Here is a 13,210-nt window from a genome sequence, read left to right as displayed (position 1 = left end):
CGGTGCACCAAAGAAACAATTAATTTTGACACCCCAAATATATATATATATATATTTTTTTTTTTTTTTTTTTTAATTGTCACTTTTATTTTATAAAGTGTAGGACACCAGACAATGTAACTATTGTATTTGAATCTAATTATTATGTTAAGCTATCTTGGGATGTTCAGGTCTTGGGGGTGGAGCTAGAGTTAAAATCAAACAAAACAAAAGGAAGCAAACTGTAATGTTTCTTGTTGTATTGTGTGTACATTTTCTTTTCCTTCAATAAAAATAAATGGTAATGCTTTCTTTTACGACCAGCAAAGTACCATGTAAGTACACTAAAATAACAGTATCTGTACGTATAGTATAAGTATAAAGAACGTCTGTGTAGGTATAAGGGAACGAACGGTTATGCTTGGGTAATAAGGGGGTAACAACCAGATATTCAACTTGAAAATTACTGTGTAAGTATATTTAATTTATGATGTACTACACAGCAAAATCCACGAAGTAAAATTTACTCAGCTCAGAAAGTATTTGGTCCCTCTTTATAATAAGGCAAACAGGCTAGTAATAAGTAAAGCTGCTGTTTGTGGAGTTACTTATTGGTCGAGTATCCTTTACTGAGATTTTGAGAGATTGTATGTATAATATTTCAGCTGATTTCCTCTAAGGCTGTGACTGATGTCAGTAGTAGTTTTGTGATTCTCTTCTGTGTTTCTACTTAATAACAGCAAGTGTTCTTCATCAGTCCTCAATCATCACCTTATTAATCCTTTCATTGTCTCATTAACTTGAGTAGCAATAATGCGTTTTAGAGAGGGACCAAATACTATCTCAACTGAATATATTTAACTTTTTTTTTTTTGTTTTTGCTGTGAAGGAACAAACCATAATGTTTGTGTAATTAGGGGGTAACAATAAGATAAATTAATAAATAATGTTTAGATATTTGGAATATAAACAAAACAAAAACTCAAAATTAAAAAGTAAAACAAAACAAAAACAAAAAAACAAAACAAAAACTCATTAAAAAGTACATTTTATTAATTTTATTTTTTTATTTTGTATTGATTTGCATTATAACTGAATGCAATGTGAAATGCAATGAGGAAACGGGGTTGAACAAAACCCGCAGTGTGTTCATCAGTGGGCAAGATACTACTTGTTAGCTTCGGGGAAAGTGTCCTTTGTTTATGGTTGAAGGGTTGGAGTCATGAGGAGTGCAGAACGAGACTTTGGTCAACACTTTCTTCTTACACTCCGCTCATATACAGCAACTTCTCAAAGAAGACAAAAATGAAGAGCGGAATAAAGATGTTAGTCATGGCTTTTTTAATCTTTCTTCTGAATTCAGGCAACATCAAAGGTAAGAGACAGAATTATTAATACAAAACTATTAAACCCCCTTTATCTATTTATTTATTTATTTTTTAAATATTTCCCAAATGATGTTTAAATGAGCAAGAAAATTTTCACTGTATGAAAATGTTTTTGGGTTTTTTTTCTAGAAAATGTCTTATTTGTTTTATTTAAGCTAGAATAAAATCAGTTTTTAATTTTTTTAAAATACATCTTAAGGTCAAAATTATTAGCCCTATTAAGCTATATTTGTTTTCGATAATCTACAGAACAAACCATCGTTATACAATAACTTGCCTAATTACCCTAACCTGCCTAGTTAACCTAATTAACCTAGTTAAGCCTTTAAATGTCACTTTAAGCTGTATAGAAGTGTCTTGAAGAATATCTAATAAAATGTTATTTACTGTCATCATGACAAAGATAAAATTAATCAGTTATAAGAAATTAGTTATTAAAACTATCATGATTAGAAATGTGTTGGAAAAAATCTGCTCTCCGTGAAACAGAAATTGAAGAAAAAATAAATAAACAGGAGAGCTAATAATTCAGTGGGACTAATAATTGTAACCTCAACAGTATGTATGTATAAATTTATTTATTTATTTTTTATTTATTTATTTTTGCCTCAACTCCAAAAGAATAAGCTGAATTTGTCATTAAATTTCAGTAAATATTATTGAGGCTCTTAAAAATGATTTGACAGAGTAATGACACTTTTAATGAAACATTTTAATGACAAATACAACTCGTTCAACTGAAAACGTGTTCAGAAATATATTCATGACACAATTATAATGCTTCATGGCAATCATGTTTATGACAGACAAGTCATCATGTTGTCTTGGTAATGTCAATATTTGATGACAAATACACAAACAGGATGTGATGTATTTGCTTATGTGACGTTGTCGTAACAAACAATGTCCTTGCATTTAAAATGAGATAACTAAACAAATAACATTTATGTTTGTTTTTTTAACGATAATGGTGCAAAGTCCAAAGTGCAGGGTGAAAAAGGGTTAAGGGCATGTCCGAATCCACTTTTGCTATTTTAAGGATGGAAAAATCGACTTTGCACGGTGGCGCATGGTCTAACAGGGTTGAGCTTATTCTCTTAATGAGTTTTAGGTGTGTTTTGAGAATAAAGCAATCAGAGTCTCATCTCCCATTCCATTTAAAGAGTTTCCCTTTAAAACTGAGCGCTTCAAGAAAACAGAGCATCTGTAGCGCGAGAATGAGAGATGAGCCTCCTCATTATTTAGTTTCACTTTCACTCTCGTGGTTAGGAAAACGTGTTCGCACAGACATCATTGGACTTTACATTTAGTTTGTTAAGTACAAAGATTTGTTTTAAAACTATTTCTAACTTCATTTTTTAATTTCCAGCAAACGAACAAATGAACAATAATAACGAAGTGTGCTCAAAATACTGAGTTATATCCAAATAGACATGCTGTGCCCCACATGGTCTAAAACCTCACAGGTGGACAAATCTAAGCTTGTTTTTAATAAAAAAAAACATAAGTATGCATATAATAAATAATACTGCTAATAATAATAACATTATACAAAAGCAAATTGTCATGAATAAACTGAAAAAGCCCCCCGAGATTAAGAAGGCATGAAGGCAGTGCTGTTTATATTTATGTATAAAGTAATAATTTTGTTGTAATATTTTAATCCTTTCATTATTTTTCATTTGTGAAGATATTTGCTTATTGCTGTACATCCTGTGTGTATTAAGCAATGTTTAGGCGAGGCGCACAACTGAAGCGTTCTGTGCTGAACTTTAGACCTCGTCTTAGCTGGTCTATTGAGCGGTCTATTTTTAACCCAAGCTCATTCTAAAAAACATAGCCCCGCAGACGTTTCTGGAGACCGTGATTTACGTGGCTGGAGGTACGTATGGCTGCATTTCGTTTTATCAAGCGAACGCTACGGGGAGGTGTGACGCCGCTCCTCTTTGCGCTCGCCGGCTGGGCTGAAGGCTCACCTCCATGTGGAGGGCTTTCCCGCCGCAACCATATTGTCCGGTTAGCTCGACGTGTTACGTCGGCGTAGCGGAAGCCCGGAGGAGGGGGAGCTGGCCGCCGCATACCGGGGAGGAGGGGTTCCAGAAATCAGGTACGACAAAAAAACTCCAAAAAATCCAAAAAATAAACTCCAAAGAATCCAAAAAATCCAAAAAATAAAGCAAATGAGTCCAAAGAAAAAACTCCAAAGAGTTGAAAAAAACTCCAAAAGAATCCAAATAATAAAGCAAATGAGTTTGTAACGGGGCGAGAATGCAGTGAAATCCGAAACGCGGTCAAAATCGGACGAGGGCTTTTTTTTTTTCTGGACGGCTTTTGTAAATAGTCGCTTGGGTTTAGGAAAGAAGGAGAAGGAGGGTGGCTGGGTCGGCCGATTGGCCGGCCGCCCAATCAATCGTTCAGTTATTCAGCTGGACAGACAGTCGCTCGACAGCGGCCTCCGGCGGCTTTTTACGCGAGAACAGCGTGGGCGCGAACAACGCGTGCTTGCGAGAGGCATTCGAGACACGAAAAAGCGAGCACAGCGTCTTCGTGAAAACAAAAACTGCACCTCCCGGTATGTATTTCGCGGCCTACAGAAACATCCGCGGGGCTACGTTTCCAGAATGAGCCTGGGTTGTCTATTTTAGATCCTCAAAATAGCAACATGCCAGCAATGCGCCTTAACAGGCCTCCTTTTTTAGACCAGAACGCCTATGAGCGCAATCGCATTTGCTATTTAAACAGCATGGTGCAACACGTCAAAACAACACTTGCGTCAAGCTGAAACCAGCAAACAACATTTGCATCACACCTTGTGCCGCATTGCGCCGGGTGTATAATAGGGCCCTGAATGACAGTTGTCATAAGCATGCATAAACTCTCATTCACATTCATTATGTTTGTCATATCATTGTTCTAATCCGCTTGTTAAGTGTGACGTCTCGCGGAGCGGCTTCCGAGTCCAAGCAGCTCTATTCAACTGAATGGGGAGATTCATGAAATGATAATAATAAACGTTTACAAAGCGATTTAATACTTTCGAAAGCCCCAATCGCAATATATATGTCCATGCCTAATATCCGATGGCCAGAAAGTGATTCATTGTTTTATAAATTGTTAAAAATTTGGTATTTGTTATGCAGCAAGCCCAGAGATTGTTGTGTTCACTATGACTTTATGTAAAATTAACTTTAATGTGTGCTAGGAATAAAAAGTGATCATAAACGAATGATTTCGCCACTCAAGTGAATGGCTGCTTGGACCCGGAAACAGTATACATACGTCACAAACACGTCACCACTTAACAAGCGGACAGTCCTGATAGTCATATGAACACACCTTCAAGTAAACTGTTACCGGAAATGGTTATTTAAAATGATATCTCATGTCAAGTTGTCATAATGCATAGTAACCTTGTTGTATTACACATGCAGGTGAGATGGAGCTTCGTGCTTTTACAACCCAGAAAGCAAACTGCAACGAGAGGACGGTCTTACAGTGCAACATCAGCTCATCCGTGCCTCTGAACATTGATCAAATATACTGGATGAAACATGGAGAAAACGAGTTTAAATGCGACCCAAAATCCAGGAAGAGCCCTCCAGGATATGAGTGCAGCTACACGAGGGAAGCACTAACATTAACCATCCTGCATTCTACACCAGCGCAAATGGGGCAATATTATTGTTGTGTAATGGCAGACTCCTCACACGGATATAAGGGAATCAACGTGTCTGTAGGTCAGTTCATTCATGCGTTTAACGGCTAAGTGTTGTATTTTAAAGTACACTACTTGAATGCGATGTTCATAAGAATTAGAAGGTGAATGAGAGCCTACGCATGCTTATGAAAACTGTTAAGTTATGACCAGGGCCAGACGGAATCTGCGGACGTTTTTTGCTATTTCTTCGGAGAATTTTAGTAAAAATCTGCGGATTTCTGCAAAATTATTTTGGGAGTATCCAGCGGAGTATCATAACTGAAAGCTTAGTATATTAAATAAAAAGTAATAAATTACTGAATAAAAACTGAATAAATTCAGATTTACACATTTACTCAAGTAAATAAACAGAATTAATAATGGGCTAAACATCTGCAGAAATCTGCGGAATTCTGATTCTGATTCTGCAGATTCCGTGTGGGCCTGGTTATGACATTTACAATGCAAAGATGACTCGTTACAACAACTTGACATAAAATAGTGATGACACAATTATAATGGCCTCATGACTGTCATGTTGATGACAGATTTATGACAAGTTATGCTTACATCTTTAATCTTCGTTAATGTTCTACTGATGAAAACAAGTGCCCTACATCTTCAATGGTCTGAGGGTTAAATTAATATTGTTGGGTGAACTGTCGACCTGTTTTTAAAAAGAGAGCTTGAGCTAATTCAGTATTTTCAGACATTTAATTGCATGATTGTTTTTTTTTAAATGCATAAATAAATAGATCTCAAAGAATATTAATAAGTTGTATTACATGTATTTACACAGAGCATTGCACTGGAGACTTCTCCTACGAGATGCCTGGACCTCATCAACTGCAGTGTCGCTTTACAGGTGTGTACCCGGAGGGCGCAATACACTGGTTTCAACATGACAAGAATTTGACCTCCATTTCTAAACTGTCAATCCTGAATAACCCAGATGGAACCTTCAACATCACAAGTGTTATAGACCGTCAGGACGATCACAACAGATATAAGTGCTCATTGTGGTCATTAAAACAGGGACGATACCTTGCAGATCAAGAGTTCAAAGTGCACGTTGATGCTGATTCCAGTCGTTTAAGCAAGAGCGCCACACAACACTGTTTCTCATGGACTCCTCTACTTCTGGGCCTCTTGTTCGTCTCTATAAGATCAATAAGTCAACTAAACTCCTATTAAAATGTTACAATACGGGATAAGAGAACTTTTGGCAGGTTAAGATGTAGGTTAAGCAAGTTAAGGATAAGTTTTTAATGAATAGCCAAATCCAGGAGAGTCCAAACTCGATCATGAAGGGCCGGTGTTCAGCATATTTTAGTTCCAACCTCAATTAAACACACCTGAAGCAGCTAATCAAGCTCTTAGAAATACTAGAAGCTTTCAGGCAGGTGTGTTGATGAAAGTTGGAGCTAAACTATGCATAAATATTCTTCACCGTATTCAACTCCATTGGTGTACCTGGTGAGCTACTGGGTAAACTGGTAACACTGGATGAGTCGCCCATATGAAGGTAAGCAGGAAGCGATACAGTGAAAAGGAACTGAACTGGTCTGTGGCGTCATATTGCCCCATATCGTTCACTTCCCACACAAAATGCAGCCAGGCGTAGCCCCAGGTACATATTTGTGGTTTCTCCGAAATGTAGAGGGAGGTATGTATTCACAATGAGCATGTGTTGGCCTAATAATACTAATTAATTTAATCCCTTCATTAATCTGGGGTCAACACAGCAGAACTGCCAACTTATCCTGCATGTGTTTTATGTAGTGGATGCCTTTCCAGCTGCAACCCATCACTGGGAAACATCCATACACACTCATTCACACACATACACTACAGACAATTTAGCTTACCCAATTCACCTGTACCACATGTCTTTGGACTTGTGGGGGAAACCGAAGCAGAGAAAACACACGCAAACACAGGGAGAACATGCAAACTCCACTCAGAAACGCTATCTGACCTAGCCGGGGCTCAAACCAGCGAAATTCCTGCGGTGAGGCGATTGTGCTACCCACTGCGCCACCATGCTGCCCTAATACTAATTCATCAAATAGACCAGGGGTTCCCAAACTTTTCAGCTCGCGACCCCCAAAATGAGAATGCCAGTGACTCGTGACCCCCATTATTTTCTTAGGTTGTGGTTATAGATACAAAAACCTTGTATGCAATGACGCACACACACCAATAGGCCCAAGTCTATTCTTTGTTTTTTTTTTTTATGTATGTCAGTGCTGTAAATGTGCTAGAAAGTTTAACCTGGTGTTACAAAATCTGCTGCATCTGACAGTATTGCTGTGTCTTTAGTTTAATGTAATTACCCGAAAAGTCGCAATCCAATAGAACTAGTAACTATAAGCTACTATAGTCACTATATAGTTTATAGTAACTATAAACAACTATTTTTTTCTCATCAGTAGGTTATTGATAAAATACAGTAAGTCTTTAGGTTTAATAAAAATTAATTGATTTTTGAAAATCACCAGGCGACCCCCCTTCATTGTCCCGCGACCCCTCGGGGGGTCCCGACCCCCACTTTGAGAACCTCTGAAATAGACAATCCCTAATACTTTCAGGGGTAGAATTTCTGCCTGCCATGCAGGATTTCTAACCTAAAATAATTGCTTTACAAGTTCCCTGCAGAAACAAGACATCAACATGATGTCATATTGATGCTGTACCCCAACGTCGTGGGGACGACGGATTTTGTTTGCTGTTTACTGAGTCTAACCACAGTCACAGTGTGAGTTCGGTGAACTGAAGACCTTCACAGCCAACCACAGTCATTTCTGTATACATTTTTAACTTGTTCAAACTACTTAATTAAAACAAAAACAAAACGATTCTTGAGATTTCATTGGGACAACTTTTCTTTCGACGTCATATTGATGTTGTACCCCAACCTACCCCAACGTCGTGGGGACAACGGATTTTGTTTGCTGTTTACTGAGTGTAACCACAGTTACAGTGACACTGGAGCATTTTTAAGCCGCGATTCATCCGCAGACAAACCAGCTGATCGGCGGGACTTTGAAACGCTCTAGTGCCTCTGTATCTGCAGCTACACGCAGTAAACAGTGGTGAGTTCGGTGAACGGAAGACCTTCACAGCCAATCACAGTGATTTCTGTAGAGCATGTGAACACAATGGCAAATCAGTGCTGTTTAAGAGCGTGCTCCACAGCGCTTAAATGTTCGTGGGAAATGGACGTTTTTAAAACGTCAGTACCGATTGGTATCGAATTCCAGTATCGTGACAACCCTAATTTACAGTTAAGGTCAAGTTTATGGGTATGGATTACCTGTTCGAACTGGAATGATGTTTCAGGATCAACATTGATGGTAATCTACAATAGTTTTGCATCCTACTTCAAATGCAAAATTCCTACTACAAAATCACATCCACCTTCTTCACACTCTGTATCAATGGCCAAAGGCAAGGTGTGGGCAAAGCGGTAGACATATCAAATATAATTAAGATTAGGCCTGAACATGTTCAGTCATTAAAAACAGATACATGGCCAATGTAAACACATGGCAATAATCAGCGCATTAATGCACATCACTTCCTAACTATTCAAAAACCTGAAAAATGGTTGATTCAGCATGTTCAAAAGCAAGCTTTAACAGATGCCGGCAGTTGCAAAATTCCTGTACTTTACTCCTCAAGTCCTGCAAGTCCTGACAAATGTTAGTTCAGTTATTAAATCCTTACTGGGGTGCATTTCCCAAACAATGACGTAACTCGTAGCTGAACTATCATAGTATGATGCATCGTTTGGGAAATGAATGATGTAGTGACGAGTGTTTCCCAAAATCGTAGTTTCTCTGTCGCAGATCTATCATTTGAACCATGTTAGTTATCACGTAAAATGCCCATAGTGATGCTCCAAACGATGTGGTAACAAATTTTTAATAGAAGAACCCCATCGTTTCTTTGTGCACATTATATTGTTTTACACAAACACCCATTTAAAAAATCCAATATTAGTTTTGGTAAAAACGTGCACTCGCTTTCCGTATTAATTGAAATATATGGCAAACACAGGGTCTATTGCTTTACAAATATTATTCAGAACATTACATATTCTATTCTAAAACATAAAATCACTTACAAAAGCGAACATGTATTCTAATATCATATATAAATCATATAAATAAATAATGAGGCTATTTATTAAGAAATTTAATTTAATATTTATCATTTATTATTCATTTTCTTGTTTGCTTAGTCCCTTTATTAATTCGGGGTCACAGTGGAATGAACCGCCAACTTATCCAGCAAGTTTTTGCGCAGCGGATGCCCTTCCAGCCGCAACCCATCTCTGGGAAACATCCACACACACTCATACACTACGGACAATTTAGCCTACCCTATTCACCTGTACCACATGTCTTTGGACTGTGGGGGAAACCGGAGCACCCGGAAAAGCCCACGCGAAGGCAGGGAGAACGTGCAAACTCCACACAGAAACACCTACTGAGCCGAGGTTTGAACCAGCGACCTTCTTGCTGTGAGGCAACAGCACTCCCTACTGCGCCACTGCCTCGCCTTATCATTTATTAGGAAATGAAAAAAATAATACTTTAATAATATTATAAATAATATTATTGATAAAGATGATGATGGTTATTATTATTGCTATTATTATTAAGTAGGATATAGTTTTTTATTTTTATTATTTTATTATTATTTTTTTTAAGTCTACTTTTACAATTTGACACATGCAAACCACTGCAGAAATGTTCTAACCAGCAACCCATGTCATGTACAGTACTTAGTAAATAACCTACTTTAAATTTAAGTGACTAACATAGCCTATGTTAAGGTTTTTTTTTTTTCTTCACAAGCTTTAGAGACGTAACATTAATCCCGCTTTTAAATAATAGGTCACCTATAGCTTTCATCATGAGAAACGGCTGTGTTCAAAATGACATCAATATTTTTAAAGTGCACTGTGAAGGAAGCGCAATTGTAAACATGAAGATCGCTTACACTGAACTTTAAAAATGCTTTGAAAGCAAATTACATGTAATGGCTTTAATGTTTTTTTTTTTTTTAATCATTCCAAGTTTAAATGTTAGAATGTTCTAAAGGAATAGGGCATAGAGGGTATAAGTAGGAATAGAACACAGCCAGGAACTGTTTCTAACTACAGCTCCAGAGGTGTAGTTGCAAGCATGGAAGTTTGTGAGGCAGTTTGCGAATATTTGTTGAAACGACAGCTTTGGGAAACGCAAAATCAACAAACTATGTTTGTAACGATGCAACTTGTGATCTTAGTTGACTAACGATGGTTTTTGGAAACGCACCCCTGATCAGTTGCTGTAGGGTTACTTGCCCATGAACAAACAAAAGTGAATGTGTGTTGGCCAATGTGTCAGTGAAGAGCAACCTTAATCCAGGTCTTCTCTTTTATTAAACTAATCTTTTATTTTTTCAAACAGGATTTGATAAATTGTTTAATTCTCGCTCTTTGTGTTCTCAAATTATCATGAATGTAAAACATGCAGACTATAAATGATGACAAGCCACAATACCTAAGGAATATGTTGTATGCGTTCATCAACAAAGATGTTGATTGAAAGTAAGTTAAAAAAAAACAACAACCATATCCACATATTACTTACCCAAGTATCCAACATAGGCTGATTCTGAAAATATACCCCTATATACATTTCTGGAGATCGCAATATAGCTAGAAGTACATACGGCTGTGTTTAATTTTTTTTTAAATGAACGCTACAGGGCGGTATGCCACTGTTGCTTTTCGTGCTTCCCACCTGACCACTTACCTCCGCATAGACTGCTTTCCGGCTGTTATCAGTTTGCTCCAGTTAGCTCACCATTTACTTCGGTGGACTTGAGAGGCAGAGAAGAGATGACCATGACATCAGGGTTTGAGCGCAGCGGCTAAGACAAAAACAGAAGCCGAAAAATAAAAGAAATATGTAAATATCAGGGTGAAAATGTGGTAAAATGTAGTAAAAGTCAGATAAGGGCTTTTTTTTCTGAATAGCTTTTAAAATTTGTCAGTTGGGTTTAGGGACATGGGTGGGCGCTCGTCAATCTGTGGTTTTTAAAATACTATTGGTTGGGTTTAAGGAAGGGTGGGTCAGTCGATCGGTCAGTCATTCAGTCAGTCAAACAGCAGCCTCTGTTGGATTTACAAGAGAAGATCAGGCACGAATGGCCAGCCTAATCTCATGAGAAAACTTAAGTGTTTTACGTTTTGCCAGTTTAGTGGCTATTTCGTATGACTTCGTACGAGTTCAGTCGTACGAAATTGTACGATTTTAAAAAGGAGGCGTGGCACCTAACCCCACCCCTAACCCTAACCGTCATTGGGGGATGAGCAAATCGTACTAAATTGTACAAATTAGATCGTACGAATTCATACGAATTAGCCACTAAATCAAAAAGTTACGAATTGCCATGAGATTGTGTTGGAATGGCACTAGTGCAAGAAATTTGAGATCTGTAAAAACGTACGTCAACGTTTGTTGACGCTTCCTATTTACTTTGAATGGGTGACGTCAGGCGCTCCCAAACTGCATTGTGGATCCGTCGGCGTCGCTTCAGAGGCGTTGCTCGCTGCAGAAGTTGGGACTAGCTCAACTTTTCACGGAAGCGTCAGCCAATCAGATCGCTGTATGCAAATACACCAGCTCAGACAGTGGCCTATTGCCTACTGGATTTCATTGGCTGACGCTTCTATGACGATCGCTTCAGCTCCAACTTCAGACACACCTTCAGTCGAGCGTTGACGCTGAAGCCCCGTGTGAATGGGGCGTTACACAGTGGCCTCTCATGAATTCGCAACAACAAAAACTGCAATGAAACGTATCTCCTGGGATGTATTTGATGGTCTCCAGATATGTATATAGAGGTATGTTTTCACAATGAGCCTGGGTTGCAAGTACCTCTGTGTGACCAGTGCTGTAGGTTAATAACTGTGACAAAAACGGGGTCTTCTTCCTCAAGGTGGCGCTTGTGGCCTTGAGTTGCTTTCAGATATTAGTTACTGAAAGATGCACTAGCTGTTTAGAATTGTAAATATTTTTTTTTTACTAGATCCATTCTGTTTTGCTTTGTTACTAGCTCGATACGTGAGCTTACACTCAAAAAGTTATACATTTTTAACTTGCTCAAACTACTTAATTAAAACAAAAACAAAACGATTCTTGAGATTTCATTGGGACAACTTTGTTTTTACGTTCAATCCACATAAATTTGTTAAAAGTGTTAATTTAATCAATTTGTGTTGGGACAACATGAATGAATTGTGTGGAACCCAGCATTTTTAAAGTGTAGTATTTGTAAATTTCTTCGATCAAGCTTTTTGCTTCCCTCTGTGTAAACCTCTTTGAATAAAGGTCTGCTAAATGCATGATTGTAAAAGTTTTACCAATCAGCCAATAATAAATCTGCATTTTTGTCAGTACTCTTGTTTTGTTAATTTTCCTTCAGCTTACTCCCTTATTGATCGCCACAGTGGAATGAACCACCAACTATTCCAGCATACGTGTTTTTATGCAGTGGATGCCCTTTCAGCTGCAACCCAGTGATAAAACATGTTGATCCTCTTCAAATTTTGACGAATGAAGATTTGACCAATCAGCTTGAGTAATTGCTTTTATATATAGAATTTTATTGACCTCTTCACGTACGAGTGGGCGCAGCCATTGGAAGCCTTTTCGCTCGAGACTTCCTCTCTCATTGACTTCCATTAATTATCAGACGTTAAAAACATTAAATATGTTGCAAACTGTTCTTATTATAATATTCTAGTTATTACATATTGTGACGAGTACTCCATATTATTGTCACCTGGACTCACCCCATCAGGAATCATCACCAGTACCTGCAACCAACAGAGTGGATGAACTATGACGTCAACTTGCATATAGAGTTGTCCCTCATGCCTCATTTCTGGCGTCTATTACTAAGGTAAGCGGGCTGTATGCATGCGAGGGATACACTTATTTAAATATGTCTTATGAAAATACTGTGTAGGCACATTTATACATAGAGTTTTAAAACTTTTACATCAACCGTAAAGCAAAACAAAATTATTTCCCACAAAAAAAAAAAAAACTGATACAGATGTGTATTTTTGCGTATTTATTTG

General features: G+C 37.8%; 1 long non-coding RNA gene across 1 annotated transcript; it reads left to right on the top strand.

The window, feature by feature from the left end:
- The first annotated feature begins 1,094 nt into the window (after positions 1 to 1,094).
- LOC101883546 (uncharacterized) lies at positions 1,095 to 12,258 on the top strand. Its single transcript, XR_012401290.1, has 5 exons — positions 1,095 to 1,354; positions 4,799 to 5,104; positions 5,864 to 8,046; positions 8,158 to 8,207; positions 12,209 to 12,258. It is a non-coding gene; the product is annotated as an uncharacterized lncRNA (long non-coding RNA).
- The last annotated feature ends 952 nt before the right edge of the window (positions 12,259 to 13,210 follow it).

Source organism: Danio rerio, chromosome 3 (genome assembly GCF_049306965.1).
Source record: "Danio rerio strain Tuebingen ecotype United States chromosome 3, GRCz12tu, whole genome shotgun sequence".
In the NCBI taxonomy this organism is placed as follows: domain Eukaryota; kingdom Metazoa; phylum Chordata; class Actinopteri; order Cypriniformes; family Danionidae; genus Danio; species Danio rerio.
Note: the sequence above shows the minus strand (reverse complement) of the source record. Positions and strands in the feature narration are given on the sequence as shown.